Below are 27,175 nucleotides of genomic sequence, written 5' to 3'. Positions count from 1 at the left end.
GTATGTTCACTTTTTGGTTTTCATACAGAGGATACACCTCAAGCAAACTGCACAGTCTCTCTTTAAATTCACTCAGGGTATCTGACTCCCCTGAGTACTGCGGTAGCCAGGCTGCTCCCGGTATATAGGGCATGGACAGCGGCATTATGGGGACTGCTGCGGTGGGCGCTGATTCTTGCAGTGCTCTGGAGGCAGCGCTGGCTGCTGGATTCTACGGTGCCATTGGAGCCGCAGCTGCGCTGGCCCCTGCATCTTGTGGCGCTGTGGGGGGTGCGGTGGCGTCCATCGCTGCATCTGCTCTTGCCTCCCCCCAGTGAACGTTGGCCAGGCCCTGTGTTGCGCTGGCTTACCGGCTGCCGCTTTGCAGGCTGGATGATCAGGCGATGCCGGGACTGCAGGCTTCTGCTCCTCACTTCCCGCGCGCTGGCCTCTTCCTGCGCAGCACTTCACTTTTTCGCGCTTTTCGGCTGGCTCCGCCCACGGCGGCCCGCCCCTTTGGCTTCCCGCGCGTGCCAAGCAGCAGGGTAATGGCGGCAATTGCACAAATAGTCTATGGCACAAAACACAGTCTCTGACACACAGGACCCGGGGACACCGGGCTCCGTAAATCCTGTTCGTGACGCCAAAATGGGTCACTCTCCCAGGGCGGTGGGGTACTGGTTTCCGGGCCGGTATCTCAGAGGGGAGTGTCACAGTAGCGGTGACCCGGTCCGTGGCCCTGGGCGCCCATGTAAAAGGGGTTGAGAGTGGCTGATGAATAAAGTTTATGAATGAATGATACATGACGCCACCTGTGGTGCTCGGCAATGAAGATGTTAAGCCTACGCTGCAAACAGATCCTCTGGGACAGATGGTGTGGTGCAGCAATGATGATGTAGCCCTCCACAGGCAGGGCTGTAGTCCCAGGGCAGAGTAGATGAAGAGGGTATGGGTTGAGGAAGAGGATGTTGTGTTTGGCAGAGAGATGTAGCAGTGCTGGAGAGTTTTCAGGAAGAAGGCAAGGACACAATAGGGTGCAGTTTCTTTTACCTTTACTTTGCTTGGTAAATGCAGTCCAGAATTCCAGATTACAGATGGAATAGAGGCTGGCCGGCCTGGAAGCAACTTAGGAATCTCTCTAGCAGATGGGTTGTGTAGTCTCCTTTCCACCACTTATTTTATGTACTTGCAGTACTGTATTACACTGAAGTTCCACTTGCTTGTTCTCATTTAGAACTCCCTCGTATGGCAGACAGCTGTAGCCTTCTTCTTCTTCTTCTGGCTCACCCGTTGCTGTTGTGCCTCCGAGTCTTATGTGGGAACAGAGCATTTCCAGCTTCCTATTCCTCCAGTTTCTGTTGTAGGAACATCAATATCCATACAACCTTGGAGACCTGGCTCCAGATCATGTGCTATAGCTAGAAGTGAGCTCTGAACTCTGCTCAATCTTCCAGCTCCTCTCCTCACCTCCACACACGTTGCCCTCCTAACACGAACTCCAAATTTTACCTTCCTGGTCCCCAAAGAGTAGCTCTTCCCCCCCGTTTTGGGTTCAGAGCTCCCTCTGCTGGCCTGGAGTGGAACTGTGTTGTGTGTTGTGATTAACTGACAGAGAGACCCTTCATAGCTTCCAAGCATGACATCACACTCCCTAGGAGGAAGGTAATACCATTGTGGCGACCATACTCCTGGGGGCGCCACATTGTCACAAGTTTGTAGGTTAAAAGAACAATTTACATTTTACTCAAAAATATATCTATAAAGAGAAAAATCAGACAAACTGAACAATTGGAAGTGGTCTCTTAATTTTTGCCACAGCTGTATATATATAAATATATATATATACTGTGTATATATATATATATATATATATATATATATATATATATATATGAATGTAGGTGTGTGTGTGTGTGTGTGTATCACCAACCAATCACGAAGTATCTTTCATTTCACCAGAGCTGTTCAAAAGAAGCTGAGCTGTGATTGGTTGCTATGAGCAACAGTTTTCCTTGCAACCAATCACTAAGCATCCCTCATTTAACCAGAGCTGGTTAAAAGAAGCTGAGCTGTGATTGGTTGCTATGATCAAGTTTTCCCACTTGACAACACCTCAGCAGACGCTGACATGGGGGGAGAAATCTAGCATCCCTGGGATCATCAGCTCCCAGCCATTATCTGCCCCCCCTGAAAGGAGCAGAGAGCACATGACAGAAATGAATCCCCCCTACCTGCCCATATCCCCATCACACATCCTCCATCCATAGGCACATCTTCCTTCTTAATGGGATCATTGGTATGGAAGTCAGGGCAGATCCATCCAGCGCTTTGGTTTTGACCCCAGGCATCTCTTAAAGGGATCTCCGGTATGGAAGTTAGGACCGTTCCACTCAGCTCTGTGATTCTGACCCCAGGGTCTCTTAAAGGGATCATTGGTATGGAAGTAAGGGCAAATCCACTCTGCTCTTTGGTACTGACCCCAGGCCTTTCTTAAAGGGATCCCCGGTATGGAAGTCAGGGCAATTGTCTTCAAATGCTCTGGTACTGACCCCAGGCTCTCTTAAAGGGATTTCCTGTTTGGAAGTTAGGGCAAATCCCTCAGCGCTCTGATTCTGACCCCAAGGTTCTATTAATGGGATCATTGGTATGCAAGTCAGGGCAAATCCACTCAGCGCTCTGGTTCTGATCCCAGGCTCTCTTAAAGGGATGCCCGGTATGGCAGTTACAGTAAGACTGTTCAACTCAGCGCTCTGGTTCTGACTCCAGGCTGACGGGATGATGTGGGATATTAGGGGTAGTAGTCCGGTGGTTCTGGCTGACGGAATGATGTGGGATATTAGGGGTAGTAGTCCGGTGGCTCTGGCTGACGGGATGATGTGGGATAATAGGGGTAGTAGTCCGGTGGCTCTGGCTGACGAGATGATGTGGGATATTAGGGGTAGTAGTCCGGTGGCTGTGACGGGATGATGTGAGATATTAGGCGTAGTAGTCCGGTGGCTTTGGCTCACAGGACGATGTGGGATACTAGGGGTAGTAGTCCGGTGGCTGTGAAGGGATGATGTGAGATATTAGGGGTAGTAGTCTGGTGGCTCTGGCTGACAGGACATTGTGGGATATTAAGGGTAGTAGTCCAGTAGCTCTGGCTGACAGGATGATGTGGGATATTATAGTGAATGTGGCTATGCGGAGTGGGCGGGGCTATACACTCAGCTTTATATATATACGCGTATATATCTAATATATAACGCTCAAAGTGTGTATGTATGTGTGTATGTGTGTGTGTGTGTGTGTATGTCCGGGATAGGCATCCGCACCGTCGCAGCTACAGCCACAAAATTTGGCACAGTCACACGTCTGGACCCTGAGAGCGTCCTAAGCTATGTTGTGAGGCGAACTTTTAACCCCGCGCGTTCCAATTCACCAAACAATTTTGCCCCTATCTACATAGTGGGGAAAAAGTGTGTGTGTATCAAGCCCCGCCCCTCATTATGATGTCATAATGCCCCTATCTACATAATGGGGAAACAGTGTGTGCGTATCAAGCCCCACCCCTCATTATGATGTCACAATGGTTGCCATGGCGACGCTGATGTCATCATAGGTTGCAAGTCTCGCCGCTCATTATGATGTCATAATGGTTGACTATGGGATGGAGGATGTGTGATGGGTATATGGGCACTGGACTATGGGATGGAGGATATGTATGATGGGTATATGGGCACGGGACTATGGGATGGAGGATGTGTGATGGGTATATGGGCACTGGACTATGGGATGGACGATATGTATGACGGGTATATGGGCACGGGACTATGGGATGGCGGATATGCATGATGGGCATATGGGCATGGGACTATGAGATGAAGGGTGTGTGATGGGTATATGGGCACTCGACTATGGGATGGCGAATATGTATGATGGGTATATAGGCATGGGACTATGGGATGGAGGATGTGTGATGGGTATATGGACATGGGACTATGGGATGGAGGATGTGTGATGGGTATATGGGCACTCGACTATGGGATGGAGGATATGTATGATGGGTATATGGGCACGGGCCTATGGGATGGAGGATGTGTGATGGGTATATGGGCACGGGCCTATGGGATGGAGGATATGTATGATGGGTATATGGGCACGGGCCTATGGGATGGTGGATATGTATGATGGGTATATGGGCACAGGACTATGGGATGGAGGATAATTATAATTTGTTATAGCTAACCACAGTTAGTTACTATGCCCGGGCAGCGCTGGGCTCTTCAGCTAGTCTATATATATATATATATAGATATAACCATTATAATTTGTTATAACTAACCTTAGTTAGGTACTATGCCCGGGTAGCGCCAGGCTCTTCAGCTAGTATATATATACAGTATATATATATATGTGGCGCCCCCTGGAGTATGGTCGCCACAGTGGCATTGCCTTCCTCCTAGGGAGAGTGATGTCATGCCTGGAAGCAATGAAGGGTCTCTCTGGCAGTTAACCATAACATGCAACACAGTTCTTCTCCAGGCCAGCAGAGGGAGCTCTGAAACAATATTAAGGGGAAGAGCTTCTCTCTGGGGGCCAGGAGGGGAAATAGGTCAGTTAGTGTGAGGAGGGCGTCGTGTGCAGACGTGGAGGAGAAGAGCTGGAGAGACTGAGGAAAGTGGAGAGCTCAGTCCCAGTGATAGCGCTTGATCTGGAGCCTGGTCTCCAAGGGTGTATGGATACTAACGGTCCTGCACCAGAAACCAGAGGAATAGGAAGCTGTAAACGCCCTATTCCCACATAATACTCGGAGGCACAACAGCGACGGGTGAGCCAAGAGAGATAGAAGGCTACGGCTGTCTGCCATGCGAGTGGAGTGTGGATAACATCAGAAAGGAGGAACTCCAGTGTAACTCAGTACTGGGAGTACTTCATAGAGAGCGCTAGTAAGGAGACTGCACAACCCATCTGCCAGAGTGATTCCTGATTTGCTTCCAGGCTAACCATCTTCTGTGCCTTCTGTACTCAGGACCCTGGACTGCATTTGCCAAGTAAAGGTAAAGAAACTGCAACCTATTGTGTCCTTGCTTTCTTGCTGCAACCTCCCCGGCACTGCTACATCTCTGTGCCTGACACTGCACCTTCCTTCCCAACACCCACCTACACTGCCCTGGGACTACAGCCATGCCTGTGGAGGGCTATAACATCATTGCTGCACTACACCATCTGTCCCAGAGGATCTGTCTGCAGCATCGGCTTAACATTTGCAGAACACCACAGGTGGCGTCACGAATCATTCACTCATAAACTTTATTCCATCACTTAATCCCTTTTGCATGGGTGCCCAGGGCCACGGACCGGGTCACCGCTGCTGTGTTATTCCCCTCTGAGAGACTGGCCCAGTACGGAGTACCCCACAGCGGCGACCCATTTTGGCGTCATGAACAGGATTCACGGAGCCCGGTGTCCTGGGGTCCTGTGTGCCAGAGACTGTGTTTTGTGCCATAGACTATTTGTGCAAATTGCCGCCATTACCCCGCTGCTTGGCGCGCACAGGAAGCAAGAAGGGGCGGGCCGTTGTGGGCGGAGCCAGCCGGGGAGCGCAAAAAGTGAAGTACCGCGCGGGAAGAGGCCAGAGCATGAGAAGTGAGAAGCTGAGGCTTACAGTCCCGGCGTCCCCCGATCATCCAGCCGGTAAGCTAGCACAACCCAGGGCCTGGCCAAACGTTAACTAGGGGGGGAAGAGAATGTCTGAAGCAAGAGCAGACACAGCGGCGGACGCCACCGCAAACCCCACAGTGCCACAAGCTGCAGGGCCCAGCTGTGGCTTCCGCTGAGTCCAGCAGCCAGTGTTGCCTCCACAGCGCCGCAAGAATCAGCACCCACCGCAGCGGTCCCCATAATGCCGCTGTTCATGCCCTATATACCGGGAGCAGCCTGGCTACCGCAGTACTCAGGGGAGTCACATACCCTGAGTGAATTTGAAGAGAGACTGTGCTGTTTGTTTGAGGTGTATCCTCTGTCTGAAAGCCAGAAAGTGAACATCCTTATTGGGCAGCTAACTGGTGCAGCACAAAGGGAAGTAAAAGCCTGGCAGGACACTGATAAAGAGACTGTTAAAAAAATCCTGGCTAAGCTAAAAAGCACCTTTGACACTCGCACTGCAGCTGAAATAAAGATGAGATTCTTTGGGTGTAAGCAGAGAGTGCAGGACAGTATACGGGACTATGCTCTTAACCTGCAGGAGGCGCTGCGAGCCATAAAGCAGATTGATCCTGACAGTGTGAAAGATGGAGACAGACTGTTAAAGGAGCATTTTATTGAGGGACTCCTATCCAGTACCCACAGAGCACAGCTGCGTATCATAGCCCTACAGAACCCTGACCTAGACTTTGCAGACTTCAAAGACAGGGCTATTCGAGTGCTGCATGAACCAAATGTCAGCTGTCCAGCTCCCCCTAGGCGCCCAGCGATCACATACCACCAAGAAGCAGCATCTTTCCCTCTCAGCCCTGTGGAGGCTGATGCACAGACTCTGGATGATGATCCATCTACAGAACTGCGTCTTCAGGTCCAAGAGCTGACCAAAAATATGGCTGCACTTGCCAAAAATGTTCAGTCCCTGCAGGTGTCATCACAGGAGAAGATTCAGCTGGCCTGCAGTCCAGAGGATGTCCCGTGGCTACGGAAGAAGAGGATCCCGCAATGCTGAGAGAGAGACAATGATCGCTATGACCAGAACGGACTTCCCATCTGTCGTCACTGGAACAAGGCAGGCCACATTGCAAGGTTCTGTAATTTAAATGAGCAACCCCTGGGGCAGAGGGCCAACCCCCTGGAGTAGGACCACAAGGCCCAAGGAACTGGCAAGCCAAGTATGTTGGAGGGCGACTGGACCTCCCAGTGGTGATTGACGGCATCCCCATGAACGCTTTGCTGGACACTGGCTCTCAGGTGACAACTATGCCATATATCCTTTACAAGCAGTATTGGGCTGACTCTGAACTTACCCGTGGCCCAAGTGATGAACTCACAGTAGTTGCCAGCAATGGTCAGTCTTTGCCGCAAGTAGGATGTAAAGAGATTACCATTAAAGTGGGGCGAGTAGAGTTAAAATCTCAAGGTCTGATAGTTGTAGACATTGATTGACGAGAATGTAACCCAATGATGACCCTTGGTACTAATGTGATTGAAAATTGTCTTGCCGAGGTTATTGTTTTGTTGCAACAGGTGACTGAGACTGCTGGTTCCAGTGAACAATGAGTCCTGCAGAAGGAGATCAAGGCCCTGATGCAAAGACAGCAGGTAGAACTGTCTGGCGGAGAAATTGGCAGCGTCAGAGTGAGTGATTCTTTCCCCATTGCGATACCCCCTGATGTGAAATGTTAATTTGGTGTCGGGCAGCCATAGGCCTCAGAGGAAAAGATTACCAAGCATTGGTAGAGCCAGTGTACTCTGATAGCCGGCCCACTGTCCTGACAGCAAAAGGCGTAGTTGATGTCCGCAAAGGGAGAGTACCTGTACGCCTCTTGAATTGTGGGGAGGAGGAGGCCACAATACCTCGGTATGCCACAGTTGCTAAGCTGCTTACTGTCAGTAACAATGCAATACGGGCAGCAGAGCCCTTGGTCTCATCCGACCAGGTTGAGGACAATGGCTCTGTAAAGCAACTGGAGGAGTGGTGTCAACAGCTGCAGGTGGGAACTGACTCCACCCCTTCATACCAAAAGAGTGGGGTTTACCGAGTGACTCAGGAGTATGAGCGGGTATTCAGTAAACACCCTCTAGACTTTGGGAAGGCAAAAGGGGTTTAACACCATATCCCCACTGGAGATCATCCACCCATTAAAGAAAGGTACCGGCCTATACCCCAACACAATATCAATGTGCCAAAAGTATGTGTGGCACCCCTGAGGCTCAGTCGCCACAGAGGTACTGCACCTTCTCCTAAGGTGTAGTGCCCCACCAACTAGGTAAGTTGGGAACTCCTTTCCACACTCCAACACCTGCATCCCACACACAGGATAGTTCAGTAGGTCCGCCTAGCAGCTTCAGGCTGGGGGTAGCAGAGCACCCTTCGTGGAACCCTGCTTCGTAACACGAGATGTGCTGGGAGGTGGGTGGAGTTAGATATAAAAGAGTGGGAAGGCTTAGAATTGGAGTTCAGTTCAGTCTGGAGGAGAGGCTGAGAGCAGGCTGACAGGAGGTCAGCCTGAGGGGAGCTCAAGGCGGAGGAAGGCAGTCAGTCAGGAGAGGCTGAGGACTGGTCTTAGTGGAATGAGCTCCCTAGGAGAGGAAGAGAGGAAGGAGTGCTGCAGCTGTCTCTGTGATCTGAGTCAGCTGGCACTGGAAAAGAAGAGAAGGAGAAAGACGTAGAACTGCAACCTAAGCTTCCATAAGAGAGAGACGGAACAGCGCGGAACGAAGGAGTAGGAGAACAGAGAGGAGTTGTGGGTTGGAAGAGGAACCCTGCCTATAGGTTCTCAGCGCAAGGCCGGGGCCCGGTCCCCAAGGTTGTATGGACACTTAGGGTTCTGCAGCAGACAGCGGTGGAGTAGTTGGCTGTAAATGCACTACTCCCATCCAAGACTTGGGACACAACAGGAACCGATTTGTGAGCCAGGACTCTGAGAGGAGTTCCCGATAGAGGCTACAGCTGTCTGTCATGCAAGTAAGGTTCTAGGAACATCTGACAGGAGGAATTCCAGAGAACTACGGTACTGGAGCTCTTCACATTAAAGGCCCCAATAGAGGAGTCGTTCAGGAAAGGCACATGTTGGCGGAGTGTTGGAGAGGAGAACCCTGACTTGCCCGGGAGGTTGATTGAGTCTCTACCCCGGAGGACACGGCACGGAGGCGGGCACCAGTGGGTACCACGAACTGTGAGTAAAGCTTTGAAACTACAAGCCCTGGTGTCCTCCATTCATTCGTCGCTAACACCTCCAGCACCGCTACATCTTTGTACCAGCATCTATACCATTCTGCGCCTCTCCTCATCCATTACACCTACACTGCCCTGGGACTACAGCTCCACCTGTGGGGAGCTATACCATATTTGCTGCACCACACCATCAGTCCCAGCGGATCTGCATGCAGCGTTGGCTTACCATCTACCTTGCCAAACACCACGGGTGGCGTCACGAACCATTCAATTAAACCTTAACACCATTGAAATCACCGCCATTGATATAGGTTGCCCAGTGCCACGGACCGGGTCACTGCTGCTGTGACACTTTCCCCTGACACCGGCCCGGTACCGAGTACCCCGCTGCCCTGGGTGTGAGGGGCGACCCAATTTTGGCATCACGAACAGGATGACGAGACCTGATGCCATCGGGTTCTGTGTGCCTGACATTTGTGAGACTTTGTGCTTTTGAAAATGTGCAGAAGACCAAATTTAATAGACTGTAAAATGGACATTAGAAATGGCCGCTGGCGCGGAGAAGAAGGGCGTGAAGAGATGGGAGGTCCTAAGAAAAGACCACGAAGAGTATTGGGCCTTCCCTGCCTGAATTACTATGTGACAGATACATGCCCACCCCCCGAGGGGTATGCATCCTGGCTTGGTATGGAGGCACTGGAAGAAGACGCCGCCCCCGGAAGGAGGGGCAGAAGATGCCAGTGGCGGGAAAGGGGCCAAGGCAGGAAGAAGAACGCGAGAACGCCATTTTAGAGAGTGAGGGAAGGAGGCCTGCGGAGCACGGGGAAACGAATCTCCCTGGCACCATGGCTGACGGCTCCAACCCGAACTCCGGGATGAACCACCAGCAACTAGAAGCTGAAATAGCTGAATTGACAGCCAGTCTGCAGCTGAGGAAGGAAGCCTTGGAAAAGCTGAGACGGCAGCGTGCCCCGGCGGGGCCTACACCAGCGGTACCCCCTTCATCAGTACCTGCCGCTCCCGTACAGGACTGTCCCCAGGCATCGCTGATCTACACGTCTACCCTGACTGTGCGGCTGGGTGCCGCCTGCCCGAAGGAGTTACCGGAGGACCCGGGAGTGGAAGCAGAGCTCCTGCCCGGACCCGACGTGGCTGCACAGGTCCCCGCAGAGACCCCTGCGGATCCGGAGCCACCATCCGCTCCATTACCACCTGCACCGGAGCAGAGACCGCACTGCCAGGAGGCCCCAGGTATGTCGGATGTTCCTCCACCTGGGAAGGCCCTGGGGTGTACCGCAGTTGCAGCGGCTGGCCAGGTCGTCCTGGATCTGGTCTGGGACCAGGATGCTGGTGCCGTGGGTGAGAGCAGGTCCCGGGAAGAACGGGAGAAAGAAGAGAGTTGGGCAGTATGTCGGGACACCATTCGACAGCTGGCAGCGGAATATCGGGAGAGGGACCAGAGAAAGCAGGCTGTGCTGGGCCCGGATCTGGCCCGGAAGGAGAGGGCCCTTGCTGGGCATCATGGTCCCCGGGATGCAGCTGGATGGGGGCAGGTGCTGAATGTAAATCGAGAGAAGGGGTTCGGATTTATTGCGGACCCCAAAAGAATCAGCGACCTGTTCTTTAACCGGCGGGACGTGGAGCCCCATCTGAGGAGGGGGCATCCTGATAGAGACCTGCAGCCTGGGGAGTATGTGACCTTCACCCGGCATGAGGGACTCCGGGGGTGGTACACCCTGAATATCCGCCGTATTCCGGAGGAGTTTATTGAAAGGTACAAGCCAAAGAGACCTGTTGCTGCCCCTCCACCCACCGTTACCACTCAGACAGCTCAGGTACCTGATTCTAGGAACCAGGCTGCTCTTGTATCACCCCCAGTCCGGCAGCCCAAACCAAAGATCCCTGGCTTAACACCGTGGGAAGAGGAGTACTTGAGGATTGCCAACGACTACTTGGAATCTGGTAGCCGTTAAAATACTTTTCAAATCTCGTTACCCAGGAGGGTTTGTTTGCACCAGTTGTGCTTTGTTGTTTTTGCTATCATGTTTTGTTTTTCTGGTAGCACTTTTGTTGCCTAGTTTTTGCAATGGCAGCATTTTCACAATTTGAACTAGCAATCATGAATTTGGAGTGATCCAAAAACTCTTTCTTGTAAATAGTTGCACCTCTTTAGGTGCCCTCTCTTGGTTTTACATTTAGAGACTCTTTGCGAAGATAATGTTTTTGCATGGACACTTTTCGAAGATGATGTCTACCTCAAAGGACACTGCAAGAGATCCCGGCTGGGAGCGGTGTCCAGCACCTTACAAGAATAACTGTTGAATGTTTTACTGTGAAGTATTTGATAATGTGTTTAATGAGTATTAGTAACTGAGAAATGGCTTTTATAGAAGAATTAGGAATGTCTGATATAGAGATGAGTGATATGAATAAAGAATTGAAAGTAGACAGGTGACGGGCCAGGTATTTGTGGTCAGCGTCTTGCGTCTAGAAGAGACAGTGAAAGTAGAAAAATAAATGTGTACTAGAGAGAAAAATGAGAGAAAATGTGTTACAGAGAATAGCACTTTGAATTGAGAATTGCACTAAGAATTAAAAATTTTAGATAGTGTTACGTGCTACAGAACCACTCAGCACCCAGAATATGTTGTGCAGTTATATGTATGTATAATAGGTTCTATGTGAGATGCATGTCCCTTATGCTTCAGCGTCCGCCCTCCCCCCACCTTTGTAATTCCCACAGTAAACATCGGCAGGCTCCGGCCACCTGTGGCTTTTGTAATGCATGTCTGGCCTGCCGCTTTTCTATTGGCCTGCCCTCTGTATCTGTGTGATATATTCTGTGTCCTGTGAGTAAAGGGTTGTCAGACTGGAAATACGTGGAGAAGCAGTGATCTTTTATATGCGCCCATGTAACCAAGGAATTCCAGCCAGCGTCATTCATTCAGACTCCAGCCAACGCAGAGCGGACCTCGAAAACACGGGGTGGTACTGAAAGAGGTACTCCAGCTTGGTAGACCCCGTTACACTAGTGGCAGACAGCGGGATATGATACCCCTTCTACAGGAGGAAAGGAATGAATGGAAAATAACTACCAGAAGTTAAAGAGGCCTACATTAAAAATCTGGTGGAAGCCCGAGGGTTGATCGCCAGCAACAAAACAAAAGCGGATTTGATAGCAGCCATCATGGAACACGACAGTGCAGCGCCCCCCAATGTGAATGTGGAGGAGACCGAATTAAAGAGGGAGGTAAATAACAGACTGGCGTTCTATGGCCTAAACCCTGCAGTAGAGATCATACGAGAGGTGATGGCTGATGTGCGTACTGATCTGAAGGAAAAGATGGCCGAGCGGACCAGGATAGAGCTAGCCAAGATGGAGATGGCAGAGCGGACCAAAGTGGAGCTGGCCAAGATGGAGATGGCAGAGCGGAGAGAGGAGAGTCAGCGAGCAGGGGGAGCTCTGGCCTTCGACCAGGTACCTTCAACAGTAAGCCACAAAAAGATCCAGTATAATGCCTTCCGACAGTTGGGGGAGGCAGAGGAAGATATTGATGGTTTTCTGCAGGACTTTGAGCGGCAGTGTGCCCTTCATCAAGTGAAGCCAGAGGAACAGGTTCAGATTCTGGCCAGCAAGCTGACAGGCCGGGCAGAGGACGCCTATCGCACGGTACCTGATGAGGACTGTATGGACTATGACCTGATCAAAGAAGTGATCTTGGCCCGGTATGCGCTGACACCAGAGGACTACTGCCAAAAGTTCCGCGGACTTATAAAACGTGTAACCAATACCCACACTGAATGGGCCTGTAAATTACGGCGGTCACTGCTACAGTGGGTACAAGGGAGCCAAGCAACCACTAAGGAGGACGTCCTCCAGCTCTTCCTGTTAGAACGATTCTTTAATGGACTAAACCCCGAGACACAGGAATGGCTTCGGGACAGGCGGCCAATGACTCTTGAGGAAGCTGCTCGTCTGGCCGATGAACATCGTGATGCCAGGAGGCCGCAGTTGTCCGGATCAAAGGTGGTCACTAGGGGCCCGCCCATGGACCTGGAGGGCCCCAAGCCACCGAAGATTGTAGGGGGACCAGCTAGAAACCCGGCCTACCACAGTCCCCCTGGGGCGCGATGCCACACCTGTCGTCAGCTGGGTCACCTGCAAAGATAATGTCCCAACCGGACTCAGCATACCCAGTGGCCAAAGGCGGGAACAGCTACCTTCAGCCGAGCTGCTGTACACTGCTACCAAGGCGACGCTGACCCGGCATTGGGGGCTACGACTAACCAAGGGGTGGAAGAGATGGAGGAAGAGCTGCATGAAGTAGACCCCATACAGGCAGCCCGGGCAGATAATCGACAACAGCATCGACAGGTCGTGTGGGTTAATGGGAAACGTATGCAGGGACTAAGAGATTCTGGGGCAACTTTGACCCTTGTGAAGCCTCATCTCGTCCGGGACCAAGAGAAGACGGACCGGACAGTGGCAGTCCGTGTAGCAGGGGGAGCTATACATCGACTGCCCACTGCCAGGATTCACCTGAACTGGGGAGTCGGGGATGGCCTTGTTGAGGACGGCTTGATGGAGGATTTGCCTGCAGACGTCTTGCTGGGAAATGACTTGGGGCCCATGTTGACTGCATTCTCGGTGGCCCCTCTGGATGAGACCTATCCTGTGACCACCCGGAGACAAGCTCGAGCTGCGGAGGCGGAATCACACTCAGAGGAGGCTCAGGTAAGACATCCCAGCCCTACACGTATTCCCATAGCCAGACACATTTCTTGGGCCACCCCAGATGAATTTAAGAGGGAGTTACTTGAGGATCCTTCACTAGAGGGATATCGTGGGAAGGCACAGGAGGGGAGAGGAGTACTGGAAGGGGAACAGTTTGTATGGAAGCAGGGACTCCTCTACCGGATCAGAGCAGCACCACACAGGAACGAGCCCCACTATAAAACAACAGCTCATAGTTCCCAAGAAGTATAGGCAGGATTTACTGCGAATCTCTCATGATATACCCTTGGCCGGGCACTTCGGCGTTAGTCGCACCAGGCATCGTCTGACACAAAACTTCTTTTGGCCGGGGGTGACCTATGATGTTCGTCAGTACTGCCAGACCTGTGACAGTTGTCAGCGCATTGGCAAGAGGGGGGATCGATGCAAGGCCAAATTACGCCCCCTCCCCATTGTGGAGGAACCATTTAGCCGAGTAGCGGTCGATCTGATATGGCCGTTAGCCAAACCCAGTCCATCAGGGAAAAAGTATATATTGACAGTGATAGATTATGCCACACGGTATCCAGAGGCGGTTGCGCTACCTAACATACTGGCAGAGACGGTGGCGGCCGCCCTGCTCCAGGTTTTCTCACGGGTTGGATTTCCCTGGGAGATTATCTCGGACCAGGGTACCCAGTTTACAGCAGAGGTGACCAACCAACTGTGGAAGCTGTGTGGCGTAAAGTCCATTAGAAGCGCCCCGTACCACCCGCAAACCAATGGGTTGTGTACGCTTTAACGGGACATTAAAACAGCTCATTGGGACTTTTACCAGGACCTACAGGGACTGGGAGAAATTCTTGCCACACCTCCTGTTTGCCTATAGGGAGGTGCCCCAAGAATCCACGGGGTTCTCCCCGTTCGAGCTGGTATACGGGAGACAGATGCATACCCCATGCCGCGTGTGGATGAGTTGTTAGACCGGCTGGCGGGGGCAAAGTATTTGACCACCATCGATCTATGCAAAGGCTACTGGCAGATTCCCCTTAGTCCTGACGCTATTCCCAAGTCGGCATTTGTCACCCCATTCGGCTTATTCCAGTTTCGAGTTATGCCATTTGGGATGAAGAATGCCCCGGCGACCTTCCAAAGGCTGGCTGACCGACTTCTGGATGGTCTCCAGGACTATGCTTGTGTCTACCTGGACGACATAGCCATCTACAGTGCGACATGGGAAGAGCATCTAAATCACCTAGAGACAGTATTGGACAGGATCCACCAGGCCGGAATCACCCTGAACCCAAACAAGTGTCACGTGGGCAAAGCAGAGGTTCAGTATTTAGGGCATTGGGTGGGAAGTGGGAAAAAGCGACCAGAACCAGCCAAGATTGAGGCCATAGCCAAATGGCCCATCCCACGCACTAAAACCCAGGTCATGGCGTTTCTAGTGACAGCGGGGTATTACAGGAAATTCGTTCCCAATTACAGCAACGTAGCCAAGCCCCTCACTGATCTGACCCGTAAGAAACAACCCCGCCAGGTAACCTGGACCTCAGAGTGTGAGGAAGCCTTCCACCAACTAAAGGACGCCCTCACCAATACCCCTGTATTGGCCGCACCCGATCCAACTAAACGTTTCCTGGTTCACACAGACGCTTCTATGTTTGGATTGGGGGCAGTACTGAGCCAAGTCGGGTCGGACGGCCAAGAACACCCGGTAGCTTACCTGAATCAGAAACTACTGCCCCGTGAAGTAAGCTATGCGGCCATCGAGAAGGAGTGCCTGGCGGTAGTATGGGCACTCAAGAAGTTGCAACCATATTTGTATGGACGACAGCTTTCCCTCCTAACGGACCATAATCCCCTAGTCTGGCTTAATCGGGTCTCCGGAGACAACGCCAGATTGCTGCGGTGGAGTTTAGCCCTACAACCTCTGGACTTCACCATCCACCACAGACCCGGCAAACAAAACGGTAACGCCGATGGACTAAGTCGACAAACGGAATTTGTACCAACCCCATAAACTTCGGTCATCCCCAAACCGATCCGTTGAGGATCAGACTGTGTATGCCGATCGCGTCGCTGAAAAGGGGGAGCCGTGTTACGTGCTACAGAACCACTCAGCACCCAGAATATGTTATGCAGTTATATGTATGTATAATAGGTTCTATGTGAGATGCATGTCCCTAACGCATCAGCGTCCACCCTCCCCCCACCTTTGTAATTCCCACAGTAAACATTGGCAGGCTCCGGCCACCTGCGGCTTTTGTAATGCATGTCTGGCCTGCCGCTTTTCTATTGGCCTGCCCTCTGTATCTGTGCGATATATTCTGTGTCCTGTGAGTAAAGGGTTGTCAGACTGGAAATACGTGGAGAAGCAGTGATCTTTTATGTGCGCCCATGTAACCAAGGAATTCCAGCCAGGGTCATTCATTCAGACTCCAGCCAAAGCAGAGAGGACCTCTGAAAACACAGGGTGGTACTGAAAGAGGTACTCCAGCTTGGTAGACCCCCTTACAGATAGAATCTAAGATAGAATTGTTTGTAACGTTCAACATGAGTACCTCCTATACTAGGAAGACTAGTATAACAACAGTTGTTATGCATTACAAAATTTTTGTATGTTTCTTTGCTGTCTACTTTGTTATCTTGCAGCCCGCGGACATGCTGTGTTTAACTGGGGGGTATGTGGTACCCCTGAGGCTCAGTCGCCACAGAGGTACTGCACCTTCTCCTAAGGTGTAGTGCCCCACCAACTACGTAAGTTGGGAACTCCTTTCCACACTCCAACACCTGCATCCCACACACAGGATAGTTCAGTAGGTCCACCTAGCAGCTTCAGACTTGGGGTAGCAGAGCACCCTTCATTGAACCCTGCTTCGTAACATGAGATGTGCTGGGAGGTGGGTGGAGTTAGATATAAAAGAGTGGGAAGGCTTAGAATTGGAGTTCAGTTCAGTCTGGAGGAGAGGCTGAGAGCAGGCTGACAGGAGGTCAGCCTGAGGGGAGCTCAAGGCGGAGGAAGGCAGTCAGTCAGGAGAGGCTGAGGACTGGTCTTAGTGGAACGAGCTCCCTAGGAGAGGAAGAGAGAAAGGAGTGCTGCAGCTGTCTCTGAGATCTGAGTCAGCTGGCACTGGAAAAGAAGAGAAGGAGAAAGATGTAAAACTGCAACCTAAGCTTCCATAAGAGAGAGACGGAACAGCACGGAACGAAGGAGTAGGAGAACAGAGAGGAGTTGTGGGTTGGAAGAGGAACCCTGTCTATAGGTTCTCAGCGCAAGGTTGGGGCCCGGTCCCCAAGGTTGAATGGACACTTATGGTTCTGCAGCAGACACCGGTGGAGTAGTTGGCTGTAAATGCACTACTCCCATCCAAGACTTGGGACACAACAGCAACCGATTTGCGAGCCAGGACTCTGAGAGGAGTCCCCAATAGAGGCTACAGCTGTCTGTCATACAAGTAAGGTTCTAGGAACATCTGACAGGAGGAATTCCAGAGAACTACGGTACTGGAGCTCTTCACATTAAAGGCGCAATAGAGGAGGCGTTCAGGAAAGGCACATGTTGGCGGAGTGTTGGAGAGGAGAACCCTGACTTGCCCGGGAGGTTGATTGAGTCTCTACCCCGGAGGACATGGCACAGAGGCGGGCACCAGTGGGTACCACGAACTGTGAGTAAAGCTTTGAAACTACAAGCCCTGGTGTCCTCCATTCTATTATCGCTAACACCTCCAGCACCGCTACATCTGGGTACCAGCATCTATACCATGTTGCGCCTCTCCTCATCCATTGCACCTACACTGCCCTGGGACTGCAGCTCCACCTGTGGGGAGCTATACCATCTTTGCTGCACCACACCATCAGTCCCAGCAGATCTGCATGCTGCGTTGGCTTACCATCTACCTTGCCAAACACCGCCATTGATAATTGGCACCCAGGGCCACGGACCGGGTCACCGCTGCTGTGACACTTTCCCTTGACACCGGCCCGGTACCGAGTACCCCACTGCCCTGGGTGTGAGGGGCGACCCATATGTTGCGGGAAATGAAGGAAGCTGGGGTGATCAGAGACAGTTGTAGCCCCTGGGCAGCTCCAATAGTTTTTGTGAAAAAGAAAGATGTTACCATGAGAATGTGTGTTGATTACAGAAAAATTAACAGCATTACACATAAGGATGCCTACCCATTACCCAGAATTGAGGAGTCATTAGCTGCACTTAAAACTGCTAACTATTTTTCCACCTTAGATCTCACTAGTGGGTATTGGCAGGTTCCCGTGGCAGAGGCAGACAAGGAGAAAACAGCGTTTACTACATCATTGGGTCTCTGCGAGTTCAACTACATGCCGTTCAGGCTCTGCACCCCCCAGGGACATTTCAACGGCTAATGGAGTGCTGTCTTGGACACAAGAACTTCGAGACAGTTCTGTTATACCTTGATGATGTCATTGTTTTCTCCAAGACTTATGAAGACCATCTGAAGCACCTGACTGAGGTGTTTGAAGCCTTGTCCAACTTTGGCCTGAAAGTGAAGCCATCCAAATGCCACCTCCTGAAGCCCAAAGTACAGTACGTCGGTCATGTAGTGAGTGCAGAATCTGTGGCACTGGATTCTGACAAAGTCACTGTCATCCGAGACTGGCAGAAGCCCAGCAACCTCCATGAGGTACGTCAATTCCTCAGGTTGGTAGGCTACTACCGAAGGTTCATCAAAGGCTTCACTGAGATAGCCACGCCTATGCAAAATCTTCTGGTGGGCCAGTCCAAGAAAGCCAGAAAGAAGAGTTCTACATTTGAATGGAATGAGGAGCTGGAGAGATCCTTCACTCGACCGAAGATGGCTCTCACAGGAGATGAAGCTCTGGCCTACCCAGATTTTGACCAACCATTTGTTCTGTATACCGATGCAAGCAACGTGGGACTAGGAGCAGCACTGTTACAGGTACAGAATGGCAAAGAAAGAGTGATCTCCTACGCCAGCAGGAAGCATCGTCCAACTGAAAGGAACCCTCACAACTACAGTTCCTTGTGACTGAACGATTCAAGCATTACCTAGCTTCAGCCAAGTTTACCATCTTCACGGACAACAACCCGTTGACTCACTTGGAAACTGCAAAACTAGGTGCACTGGAGCAGCGACGGATGGCCCGGCTGTCTAACTATGAATTCATCATCAAGTACCGAGCGGGGCACAAGAATGCCAATGCTGATGCGCTGTCCAGAATGCCAATCTGCCAGATGCAGGAGAAGACCCTGAGGCACTCAAAGAAATAGAATTACCTGCCTTCCACCAGCCAATTGCGGCCCAACGTGCCCAAGGAGTGAGAAACAGACGGTCTGTAATGAAAGAGGCCACCCTATATCCATTGCCTCATCATGACTGGGCAGAAACCCAGGATAGCAACCCCGCAGTCCACCTGGTAAAGGAGCTACTGTCACAAGCTGACTCACACCCAGATCCAGATGCTCCTGAAGACACCCAGCAGTTATGGAAGGAAAGAGGCCGGCTTTTCATCTATGAGGGAAAGCTGTGTCGGAGGAGTATCAATGCCCGCACTCATGAGCTGGTCTGGCAGGTGGTAGTGGGTCGCCCTCCCAGGGCTGTGGAGTACTCGGTACCGGGCCGGTATCAGTGGGATGTGTCACAGCAGCGGTGACCTGGACCGTGGCCCTGGGCGCCCAAGTAATGGGGGAATGTAGTTAATGGAATGGATTAGTTCGTGACGCCACCTGTGGTGCTCGGCAAGGGAGGTGTTAAGCCGACGCTGCAGACAGATCCTCCGGGACAGATGGTGTGGTGCAGCAATGATAGTAGAGCCCTCCACAGGCAGGGCTGTTGTCCCAGGGCAGTGTAGATGTGGGGACACTTAGGTAGTGTAGTGTCCGGCGCAGGGGATGTAGCAGTGTCAGGCAGACGGACGCAGGAAGGAATAGAGGACACCAGGGCATGTAGTTCCAAAGCTTTACTCACAGTCAGTAGTGCCTGCTTCTGTGCCGTGTCCTCTGAGTCAGGGACCCAGTGAACCTCCAGGCAAGATGGAAAGCTCCCTTCCACACTCCGCCAACTTATGTCCCTTTCCTGAACGTCTCCTCTATAGCGCCTTTAAGTGTTCCCAAGAACTCTACTTGTACGGCAGACAGCTGTAACCTGCTTCGGGGACTCCCTTCTCATGAGTCACGGCTCTCTATCCAATTGCTGTTGTGCCCCAAGTCTTAGATTGGAGTAGTGCATTTACAGCCCACTACTCCACCGGTGTCTGCTGCAGAACCATAAGTGTCCATACAACCTCGGGGACCGGGCACCGGCCTTGCGCTGAGAACCTATAGGCAGGGTTCCTCTTCTAACCCACGTCCTCTCTGTTCTCTCTACTCCTTTGTTTCGTACTTGTCTTTCTCTCTCTTATGGAAGCTTAGGTTTCAGTTCTACGTCTTTCTCCTTCTTTTCCTTTCCCATGCCAGCTGGCTCAGATCACTGAGGCAGCTGCAGCACTTCTTCCTCCATTCCTTCTTCCCGGGATCCTCACTCCTGTCTGAGTGACTTCTTACCCGACTGACCTTCTGTCAGACTGACCTGTCATCCTACACTTTTCCACTCTTTTATGTATCTTAACTCCACCCACCTCCCAGCACGTCCAGTGTTCCAAGCAGGGAACCACCAAAGGTGCTCTGCTACTCTCTAAGCACTGAGCCGCAATGTGGTTGTGCAGAACTACCCTGTTATGTGGGGTGCGAGCGTTGGAGCGTGGAAAGGAGTTCCCACCCTACCCGGATGGTGGGGCACTACACCTTCGGAGAAGGTGCAGTACCTCTGTGGCGACTGAGCCTCAGAGGCGCCACAGTAGTCCCAAAGAGGGAGGAATCAATGGTCTGGGAAGCATACCACAATGGAGCTGGACACTTCGGATGGAAGAAGTTGGAGGCCTTGCTCCGGGAGAGATTCTACTGGGCTGGTATGAGGAAAGCCATTGAAAATTGATGCCGGGAGTGTGGACAATGCAACCTGTGCAGGAAGGACCGTAACAGACAGCGAGCTCTTTTGCAACCAATAATAACCAAACAACCACTCGAGTTGGTCGCCCTGGACCATGTGAAGCTGGTCCCAAGCCGTTCAGGCTACATTTATGATCTTACCATCGTTGACCACTACTCTAGATTCTTGGTAGTCGTGCCTGTCAAGGATCAAACAGCCAGGACAGCAGCCAGAGCATTCCAACAGCACTTTTGTCGACCACACGGATATCCCGAGCGAGTGCTTACAGATCAAGGTCCAGCCTTTGAGGCAGAAGTGTTCCAGGAATTCTGTAACTTGTACGGTTGCAAGAAGATCAGGACAACACCGTACCATCCACAGATCAACGGCATGTGTGATAAGATGAATCAGGTGGTGATTGACCTACTGAAGACCTTGCCTTTGGAAGAGAGGAATCTGTGGCCAGAGAAGTTGCCAGATCTGGTCGACCTCTACAATCACATTCCTGTGAATTCCACCAACTGCACACCAGCCTACCTAATGAGAACGAGGCCTGGCAAGCTGCCTATTGATTTGGATATGGGAGTCCTGACACCTGAGGTAACATCAACAGATGCTGACTGGGATACAGAGCGGCAGCAATATCGAAGGGTACAAGAGTGTGTAGAAAAGAGTCTAGCTCAGGCGAGACAAAAACAAGAAAAGACCTACAATCAACATGCACCTGCAGTTCCCTTGTCACCCGGAGAACAAGTCCTAAAGAGGAAAAGAAGGATGCATAAATTGGAAGACCAATGGGAAGCTGAACCCTACACCGTCTTACCATCAAACTTCGACAACACCAAAGTGTGCCTTATCAGTAAGGATGGAGGAGAAACATCATCAGCAGTATCGAGGGATCATCTGAAACTGCCCTGACCAACTAAAGGACAGAATGGAAGAGCAAAACAACTTTCAGCCCATAGAGGAAGAAGAAGAAAAGGTCAGTACTGTACTCGGAGAATTCCCTGCAAATTGGACTAGAGCGAACCAAGCCATAGTGGTGCCAGTTTTGACCTTTCCCCAATTGGCAGTACAAGAAGAAGTGACTCAAGCCCACTCTGAAAACCAGCAAGTACAAGCAGCGGATGCCACACCAGCAGTGGAACAAGAGAATTCTCACCCTGCCAGTGGTGAATCTGTCATGCTCACAGTGAGTAGAAGTGGTCCTAGGTAATCTAGTATCCCTGTGCTATGCAGAACCAACAGTAATGTAGCCAGTACATCACACACTACACCAGTAGTAGTTAACACAAAGCATCCAGTAAGGTCCCCATCAACACCAGTGCTACGTTGGTCTGTCCGTCGTACCCAAGGTATATCACCCATAAGGTTTCGTATATAAATAAGTAATGTGAATGGTAAAATGTAAATATGCAACTTTTCAAGCTTATGTGCCTACAGAGACTCTGTAAGAACTCTTTTGAACAATCTCAGTTTGTTTTTGATGGACAACTGGACCACAGGACTATGTGTGGTCAAAACTCTTGCATATAGTTACCAACTGCTCAGGAAATGGACCATGGACATTCATGCATGGACTAATCGTCATCAGGACTATTTTTGAGCTTTTGTTTTTGTAATTTTTAATTTTTTTTTTCATCTTGTAACAGTTACAATTGTTCATTTGTTAATATGTTTTACATGTTTTTCTTCAGTCCGGGAGTACTGAATTGCACTAGGGGGGAATGTGGCGCCCCCGAGGAGTATGGACGCCACAGTGGCATTACCTTCCTCCTAGGGAGTGTGATGTCATGCTTGGAAGCAATGAAGGGTCTCTCTGTCAGTTAATCACAACACACAACACAGTTCCCACTCCAGGCCAGCAGAGGGAGCTCTGAACCCAAAAACTGGGGGAAGAGCTGCTCTCTGGAGGCCAGGAAGGGGAAATTTATTCAGTTCGTGTGAGGAGGGCAACGTGTGTGGACGTGAGGAGAAGAGCTGGGAGATTAAACAGAGAGTTCAGGCTCATTCCCAGTTATAGCGCATGATCTGGAGCCCGGCATCCAAGGCTGTATGGACACTGATGGTCCTGCAACAGAAACCGGAGGAATAGGAAGCTGTAAATGCTCTATTCCCACATAAGACTCGGAGGCACAACAGCGACGTGTGAGCCAGAAGAGAAAGGCTACAGCTGTCTGCCATACGAGGGAGTTCTAAAGAGGATAAGCAAGTGGAACTTCAGTGTAACACAGTACTGCAAGTACCTAAAACTAAGCGCTAGGAAGGAGACTACACAACCCATCTTCCTAGAGAGATTCCTATGTTGCTTCCAGGCTAGCCAGCTCCTGTGCCATCTGCAATCTGGACCCTGGACCGCATTTGCCAAGAAAAGAAAAGGTAAAGAAACTGCACCTTGTGTCCTTGCCTTCTTCCTGCAAGCTCTCCAGCACTGCTACATCCCTGTGCCAAACACTACACCATCTTCCTCAACACCTAACCTCTGCATCTACTCTGCCCTGGGACTACAGCTCTGCCTGTGGAGGGCTACACCATCATTGCTGCACCCCACCATCTGTCCCAGAGGATCTGTCCGCAGCGTCGGCTTAACATCTTCATTGCCGAACACCACAGGTGGTGTCACGAATCATTCACTCATAAACTTTATTCCATCACTTAATCCCTTTTACATGGGTGCCCAGGGCCATGGACTGGGTCACCACTGCTGTGACATTCCCCTCTGAGAGACCGGCCCGGTACCGAGTACCCCACAGCCCTGGGAGGGCGACCCATTGACATCAACAGGGGTGGATATTACATTGTTGCGTGGAGGATCAGGCCTTGGGGGTTCAGTGGCCACATACTGGAACACTAGCCGCCCCAAGTGTGTCCCAAGCAAAACACTTGCAGGAATTATCAAGGTTACCCCCTCCCGGCGCTCCAGTCCAAATCCACCTTGGTGACGGGCAGCACTGGTTCGACGCCTCCAATCTCAAAGATGGCAAGGGTTTTCCTGGTACCAAATCCAATGGTGACTCTGTGGCGCCCCTGAGGCTTCAGTCGCCACAGAGGTACTGCACCTTCTCCTAAGGTGTAGTGCCCCACCATCCAGGTAGGCTGGGAACTCCTTTCCGCATTCCAACACCTGCACCGCACACACAGGATAGTTCAGCAGGGACCCATCCATGCTTTATGCTGGAAAGGTCATAGGGTGCCTTTTGTGGTCCCTGGCTTCGTAACACGAGAGGTGCTGGGGAGGCGGGTGGAGTTAGATATAAAAGAGAGGGAAGGTGTAGGATTTCAGATCAGTCTGACAGAAGGTCAGTCTGGGGTGAGTCCCAGAGAAAGAGAGCAGGCTGACAGCAGGTCAGAGAGGAGCTCAAAGCAGAGGAAGGCAGTCTGTCAGGAGAGGCTGGGGACTGGTCTTAGTGGAACGAGCTCCCTAGGGAAGGAAGAGAAGTAGAAAGAGACGTAGACTGGAGACTACAGATTCCATAAGAGAGATAGAACAGATCGGAACGAAGGAGAATAGAAGGACGGTGGGAAGCTGGTTGAAGATAGAGAACCCTTCCAGTCCAGAGAGCACAAAGGCCGGGGCCCGGTCCCCAAGGTTGATTGGATCTTTATGTTCGGCAACAGACACCGGAGGAGTAGTGAGCCGCTAACGCCTTGCTCCCATCATAGACTTGGGACACAACAGCAACTGAATAGAGAGCCGGGATGGAGTGAGGAGTCCCCGAAGCAGGCTACAGCTGTCTGTCTTACAAGTAAAGACTAGGAACACCTAGAGAGAGGCATTCCAGGGTAACTAAGTACTGGAGTGCTTCGCACCTAAAGGCGCATTGGAGGAGTCGTTCAGTAAGGCACATATTGGCGGAGTGTGGAAGGGAGAATCCTATCTGCCTGGAGGTTGGCTGGAGCCCTGACCTGGAGAACACGGTACGGAGGCAGGTAGTTGAGTGAACTGCAAACAGTGAGTAAAGCTTTGGAACAACATACTCTGGTGTCCTCCAGTTATTCCCGCACCACCGCACCTGCATACCAGCATCTATACCATTCTGCGCCTCTCCTCATCCATTGCACCTACACTGCCCTGAGACTACAGCTCCACCTGTGTGGAGCTATACCATCTTTGCTGCACCATACCATCAGTCCCAGTGGATCTGCATGCAGCGTTGGCTCAACATCTTACTTGCCAAACACCACGGGTGGCGTCATGAACTATTCTAATAAACTTTAACACCATTAACATCACCGCCATTGATATTGGGTGCCCAGGGCCACGGACCGGGTCACCGCTGCTGTGACACATTCCCACCTTGACACCGGCCCGATACCGAGTACCCCGCTGCCCTGGGTGTGCGAGGGGACCCAACACCAGCTCCAGCTGCACAAAAGTCATCTCAGCGCCAGTGTTCCGTAGTCTCATGGCCATGGCTTGGCCTATGGTGATGTGCTGAAGGTTGTCAAGGGACCTCTCACAACTCCCCTTCCTACACACAAAACAGTGGATGGTTTCTGGGATGGGGACAGCCCTTATAATGCTGGGGACACACTCACACATACACACTATTATCTCGATCCCACCGCTCTGACACCCCTTTTTAAGGATGACCCCAGAGAGATCATGCAGAATCCCTCCCCTGCCATCACATGTGATGAACCCACACCTCGCCTCCCTGCCTGAAGTCACAATTACGTTAGCGAGATCACGTGGTATGGTCTCATCACTTGCACCAACGTGATGTTCCTCATCCCCTGGGGAAACATAAGGTCAGCTTGTAATAGTTTTACATACACATACCCCCTGTCCACACGGATCCATAGAGGCATGGGGAGTGAGAGGATGTGGCCCATTCAGTCATTGACGTGGCACCACACTCGCTCACAACCCTAAAAAGCTGTGAGGCTCCTTTCACTAGAGATAGACCACATGGTTGCACACTAGCCTTTATCCCCTCTGGGCTGAACCTAAATCCCCTCCCCTTTAACACCATTAACATCACCGCCATTGATATTGGGTGCCCAGGGCCACGGACCGGGTCACCGCTGCTGTGACACATTCCCACCTTGACACCGGCCCGATACCGAGTACCCCGCTGCCCTGGGTGTGCGAGGGGACCCAACACCAGCTCCAGCTGCACAAAAGTCATCTCAGCGCCAGTGTTCCGTAGTCTCATGGCCATGGCTTGGCCTATGGTGATGTGCTGAAGGTTGTCAAGGGACCTCTCACAACTCCCCTTCCTACACACAAAACAGTGGATGGTTTCTGGGATGGGGACAGCCCTTATAATGCTGGGGACACATAGCTTTAAAATGCCCCGGCTGTCTGCAGAGATGACATAGTCGGAGTTCCCCCACCAACGTGGAGAGGGAAACATGGGCAGGTGCCCACTTCTGCTTGGTTGAAGAGACTGCAGACACCGAGTTTGTCTTACTCCCTGTTTAGCCGTTAGGTGTCTTGGCCTCTGAAGTACTGTTGTTGGCATACTCGTCAGCAAGTGTTGCTGTTGCCGAGGTCCCCTTTGACTTTTGGTCTCGGAGGTACTATTGAATGTCCTCTGGTCAGTTCCACAACAACTGCTCAGTCGAGATGAGCTCCTTCAGCTACTGGACAGTGTTAAGCTCCAATCCCATGGTCCATTGGTCAACTCTTCTCAGTTGGGCCCATATGTGATCATCCCAGGTGTCCGAAGTACCCCTCTGCATATTCTGGAGCCTCTTCCGTTAGGCCTCAGGGGTCAAATTGAAATGCTTGTTTAGAGTTTGCTTGATGTCTTGCTAGCTCAGGGTGGTCTCGCTGGGCAGGAACTCAAAGATTTCCAGGGCCTAACCCTTGAAGCGAGGGATTAAAATGAGACCCACTGGTCCTCAGGCAAATGGTACTGATGGCAAGTTTTTTCAAATGCCAGCAAAAAGGTGTCCAAGTCCTCTCCTTTTTTCAGCAGGGTGAAGTCCTCCACCCATAGCTTCTTGACCTGGATGTAAGGGGACTCATGACTGGCTGCAGTCTGCAGCTGGGGCTGGAGTTAGAGCTGAAGCATTTGTTACCGGTGCTCACACTCCTGAGGACATTCTGCACTGCCACTGCCTCGTAGCGTTATGCTGCTACCGCTGCCTCACAATGTTCTGCTGCTATGAGGGTCTTGTAGGAGGCCTTGTCTCCTTCCTTGAGTCTGGCCAGGGAAGCTTGCAGGAGTTTACCCGAGACTGCCTGGCTGGAGGGACGGGCAGTTGATGAGCGTCACTCTGCGGAGCTGACTACCAGCGACTGGCTCCTTGGGGAGCCTGGGCTGGACTACCCCTCTGCTTGAGGAACATCGTCTTCCACCTCCTCTCCACTGTCCAAAGCTTTTGCCGTATCCCTGGCTCTGCCCCTGGTGCCACTGACTATTCTTTCAACCTTTGGTCACTGACACAGAGCTGCAACCTGATGCACCCACACACCTAACAGTATTTGCACTCGGACTGTCTAGTGCTGAGCTGATGTTAAGACACCAACAGCAAAATCTACTGCTGGTAGTCTTTAATTTCTGAGAGTAGGGGTCCCACACTCACACATACACACTATTATCTCGATCCCACCGCTCTGACACCCCTTTTTAAGGATGACCCCAGAGAGATCATGCAGAATCCCTCCCCTGCCATCACATGTGATGAACCCACACCTCG

The sequence above is a fragment of the Dendrobates tinctorius genome, unplaced genomic scaffold (genome assembly GCF_039654945.1).
Source record: "Dendrobates tinctorius isolate UK_male_01 unplaced genomic scaffold, ASM3965494v1 ptg000001l, whole genome shotgun sequence".
Classification (NCBI taxonomy): Eukaryota; Metazoa; Chordata; class Amphibia; order Anura; family Dendrobatidae; genus Dendrobates; species Dendrobates tinctorius.
The sequence above is the reverse complement of the archived record's forward strand: the minus strand, read 5'-3'. Positions refer to the sequence as shown.